We start from the raw sequence: 5,293 nt of genomic DNA, 5'->3' as shown, positions 1-5,293 counted from the left end.
ATCTATACTCAATGATGTAATCACTCAATGAACATCATGAAAACAAAAACCATATTTCCTTTTACAATACAGTCAATTCACATTTTACACGATAAAATAAAATATATCAGCATCATCCAATGACAGTCTAATACTATGAATGCTTCAATATATTATATGATATATAGATATGTAAATATATTTTTTTTGCCTTCTCATGTTGACTGAAAGTATTGTTACTGTACTTCTGTGTATTATATGTATACACTCTATACACTATATATACTAAAAGTTGTCCCACATCAAACAAATCTCAAACACTATCTCTGGAATGTCCACTGCACTTCTAAGACTGATTTTCATATACCCTGGTGTACTTGGGTACTAATGATATAAATCATTCTGTATATCAGAAAGGATATGATAATTCATACACTACTGTAACATACAGTTCAAACAAAATTAAGAGTAAATTACAATATTGGATATATCTGTTTTTAATAGACAGAAAAACTAGTTAAACTTCCATTAGCAACCACTTATCACTGTAGCAAACCAGAAATATACTATGCCAATATATCACACAGAAACTTTTGGATGGCTGACTAAAATGGGTCTTCCATAAACAATAAACTGAATCGGTTTCCAGAATCCTGCATTTAAAATGTGTACATTTGATTTCTTTTCCTCTTGGGAAAATACAATTTGAAGAAAATACAATTTGAGTTTTAGATGTAACTTTACAGTGGTCATTCTGTTGTTCTGTTTACATGCTCTTTCACTGGCAAATGAGAAGTGCTTCCCTTAAAATGTACAAACATATTAAACACCTGTCAGCAAACAATGCTAAACACATGTTATTCTGAACAACATGATAACAATATATTTACATGAGCATGTATATAAATATGCTTTGTATGTGTGAAACAAATTTCCATTAAATATTCGTAATCTAGTACAATATAAATATCTTAAATATCTTAATGGAAATAGCACATTTTTAGGCAAGCTTTTAGACTGCACTGCTGCCCAAGATCTGCATTCATTCCAAATACTGTTAGAGTATAACAAAGATTCCTCCTTCCAACTACCATACTTTGGTGGGTATACAGTGACATACGAAATAAAGAATTTGCAGAAGCATCTACTGGAAAAAATCTAAGAAAAACTACTTGTTTACCTATTTGTGTAATTTCTAAAAAAAAAATCACAAGATGAAAATTATTTAATCCATAATCTACTCTAATTCAATCATTAGTAAGAGAAAAATGAAGAAATACTGAAATAAACAACAATGATACAACAATCATATACATCAAACTTTGGAAAAAAAAAAGAAAATAATCAGTCGTGTACTTATCTCTGTAGAAAATCTGAGATCAATAAGTATGATCATTTGTCATAAACAACATACTTTACCCTAATTTCAAAATATGATTAGCTAAAAGCTTTTGTTGTGCATGACAAACTTTCAAAATTCTTGATCACTTTAAAAATGTGTTTCAGGGTGCATCTAATAAGACCTACTGCTCTAATACCAGCTCTGTGCTTTTAGGTCTACAAAGTCTATGTAAGGCTCTCTTTACAATTGTATTAAAGGATTCCTAATTTGCCTTTTACTGACATATTTAGTGCCAGACATCAAATAGTTCATCTTTAGCGCAAAATCTAGTTACATATCATAAATCTGTCAATCTAAAGGTAAATGCCAGTATTCTTATTGTATATCCAACACTCATGATATATATAATATGGCAACTTCTTGCTATGCTAAGACTATATTGTGCAATGGCCATAAACAACTGTTTTGGCTTATACAAAGACTGCACATCTTATATATAACAAAGCTGCCAGTATGGGAAAATGTCCTTGAATTTATGATTTGCCTGACATTTCCAAAATTAGTTTTTTGTACAAGATAAATGTAATGTAAATCATATATGAAAACAACATATTTCTGTAAGCAACAATGTAAGTGAGAAAACATTATGAGTATTTTTTTTTTTTTCACTGACAAGGAATTTAGTGTTTTCTATTCTTTTTTGTAAATGTGTCATCTTCTTAAATGCTTTACTGCTCAAGAAATCACAGATATTCCAGCTTACTTTAATTTAAAATATTTCACATGAATAGATCTATGGTTGGCTTCATTAAAATGGATGTAGAGCAAAAATCTTTTGTAATCAGCTATTAAGCATGAAGGGTTTATATACACCTCAGAAAAGCCAAGAAAATAAAAATGGCACAGCATTCTATTTTCTTTCTCCAAGGCTGGTAAATCAAGGCCAGGCTCGTACTAAAAGGGGGAGACATGAAGATTTTGAGGAAGAAAGGTTCTGAGACTCCTAGATCTAGGTAATAGATCAACAAACAGCTGCAGGACTGGAGAAGGTTTGCTCTCATATCAAGCAAGTTAATTAGTGTAAAATTTTTAAATTAGCCATTCTTTACGCTCTTATGAGACACATGCTTTCATTTCAAATTTGTATCTAAAAACTGATCATTCCAAAGTCTTTACATCAACAGTTTTATCCATTAGTCAGAATATCAAAATGTTTATCTTTATATCTGCGGTATCTTGCCTTTCTCACTTTTTAGCTCACTACATTATAATGAAGCCATATAAATTTAGCTATTACAAAGAGTACAAAAATATGAAATAATTCAGATACATCCTCAACTAAATGTTCTTTCCCTGAAATATCAAGTTAAGCAGACATGCTTGTCAATGAGTAAGCTTGAGATGTGCATTTGTAGGTCTTTGATGGATGTAATCTGGCTTTAAAATCTTTACAGCCTATAAATCATATTTTTCTCATTTCACTCTGCTCCTGTGCTTAACATTTTACATACTCTATCAATTATTTAATCAAAGTCTGCCTTGCCAATCTTCAGAATCTGTAGAGCACAAAACTTGAATTTCATTTGTTGAGCAAAATATTATTTCAACCAATATTCAAGTTCAAAATCCACTGCAAATTATATGGGAATCCACTAAAATGGAATAGTTTCCTCAAAGCCTTGAAACACTATATCCAAATTCTTGATGAAATGAAGTTTCCTGCAAGGATATATTATAAAAAGTTGTTATAATACTTTGCATGTCCTTTCTGTACCTTGAAAACAGTGTGTGTGTGTGTGTGTGTGTGTGTGTGTGTGTGTGTGTGTGTGTGTGTGTGTGTGTGTGTGTGTGTGTGTGTGTGTGTGTGTGTGTGTGTGTGTGTGTGTGTGTGTGTGTGTGTGTGTGTGTGTGTGTGTGTGTGTGTGTGTGTGTGTGTGTGTGTGTGTGTGTGTGTGTGTGTGTGTGTGTGTGTGCATGTGTGTGTGCGTGTGTGTGTGCGTGTGCATGCATGTATATGTTTTATCATAACACTGCAATCAGTTACATCCAGTTATAAAGAAAAAAAATATAAATTCAGGAGTCTAAGTAAAGAAAAAGAAAAAGAAAAAGAAAAAGAAAAAGAAAAAAAAAAAAAAAGAGGGGGGGGGGGGGAGCATGACACAAATCACAAACAAGAAACATACCTCACTATTATTTCTCTAAAATAACACCTACTTCCTCATTCTCAAAGAGGGAACAACTTCAGGATAGGAGAGGGAGATGTTTAGGGAAGGAGAGAGAGAGAGAGAATATATACATAGCATTTGTTATTTGGTAATTGTTCTGTTTCATGCTAGGCACCATACAATGTTTCCTACTTCACATACATCCTGTCATCATACTTTATATCTCTCCAAATAATGCCATTCCCATATATTAATCATATAATAAATATTATTCACTCCTAATAACAACTTATACTACCTGAATCAACCTTGTATCCATTTCAAGCTCTGTACATGTTCTCAGAGTGATTGGAACCTGTATTGGAGATACTTAGTCAGATTACACACTAGTTCATGGTATTTACGATTATAACGAGATATCATTATGAGGAACCATACAACATATGTATTAACAGACTGATGCAATGTATGTGAAAATTGGAAGCATAACATGGCAAATAACATGTTACATCATAATATGTAAATAACAAAGAGGATAGCCCGAGAAATATCAATATGAAAGGGTGAGAGAGAGGAGGAGAGGAAGAGAGAAAAAGAGGAAAGGAGAGAAGAAAAGAGGTAAAACTAGAAAAGAAATGAAGGTAAACTGAAAAAAGATAAGACTGAAAAAAAAGAGGATATGTGAGTGAGTTTTGGTATCCAACATAAAAATATAAAGACAATAATAAATAAATAATCATTGAATCTAAATATTTGTACAGAATGTACTATCAGGTGAGCTACCGACAGTAGACTTTCCTTTCTCTACCTGCAATACTGAACAGCATAAAAAGCATTTGAGATTCTGTGTGATGCACCCAGACATAGCATTAACTAAAGACAAAACAATCAAACACATAAATGAACGGTATAATAGGAACAAATTGAATCCAATTCTATATGGTAAACATCCCCTGGCACTTATTACGATCTGTTTCATGAAGGTCATCATGTCCAAATCTTTACAGAAAAAGAAGATGAAGAAAATCTACATAAAATTAAATATGTAAATACATATTTTACTGTACATCATCTGCTGCAATGCACCATGTGTCAAATAATTATATATGGCAGAAAACATAGAAACAAAAGATTATTTACATAAAACAATGCAGTTTTCACATAATATCTTATAAAAGATTCCCTCTATCAGATCAACAAACAATGAAATTAAGTGATAAGATTTCAAAATCATAAAAAACAATAAATCATTCTTCTTTAGCCATGAGAGAGAGTGAGAGAGAGAGAGAGAGAGAGAGAGAGAGAGAGAGAGAGAGAGAGAGAGAGAGAGAGAGAGAGAGAGAGAGAGAGAGAGAGAGAGAGAGAGAGAGAGAGAGAGAGAGAGAGAGAGAGAGAGAGAGAGAGAGAGAGAGAGAGAGAGAGAGAGAGAGAGAGAGAGAAGAGAGAGAGAAAGAGAGAGAGAGAGAGAGAAAGAGAGAAAGAGAGAAAGAGAGCAAGAAAGAAAGAGAGAGAGAGAAAATATCTGAGAATGGAATGTCAATCACAGTAAAAGGATTCAGTTTGGAGTTTGAATATACAAGAAAATTTTCCTATTCCCTTTTTACATGTAAAAAAAAAAAACTCATTCCCTGTGAGGGAAAATACTAATGTCAAATATTTTGACAAATGTTAAAATACATTATATTTGCCACTAAAAAGAATTTTGCCCCAATCCACTTTTTTTTATGAAAACTTTGGGAAATTAATACTATACAGGAGTCTTTAATGATAAAAGACTCCACATACATAAAACTATAACAATTTGGAT

At 32.2% G+C, this 5,293-nt stretch overlaps 1 protein-coding gene across 18 annotated transcripts in view; it reads right to left on the bottom strand.

Moving 5' to 3' along the window:
- Positions 1-972: 972 nt before the first annotated feature.
- Positions 973-5,293, bottom strand: part of Orp8 (Oxysterol-binding protein-related protein 8) — a 192,127-nt gene continuing 187,806 nt past the window's right edge. For all 18 annotated transcript variants that reach the window (XM_086551058.1, XM_086551057.1, XM_086551072.1 and 15 more), the window contains one exon: positions 973-5,293. This exon is cut by the window's right edge and continues 284 nt beyond it. The gene's annotated coding sequence lies outside the window, so the exon portion shown is untranslated.

The sequence above is a fragment of the Penaeus japonicus genome, unplaced genomic scaffold, assembly GCF_977035675.1.
Source record: "Penaeus japonicus unplaced genomic scaffold, GWHDUDI00000001_assembly GWHDUDI00000024, whole genome shotgun sequence".
Lineage (NCBI taxonomy): Eukaryota > Metazoa > Arthropoda > Malacostraca > Decapoda > Penaeidae > Penaeus > Penaeus japonicus.
This window is presented reverse-complemented; position numbering and strand designations above follow the sequence as displayed.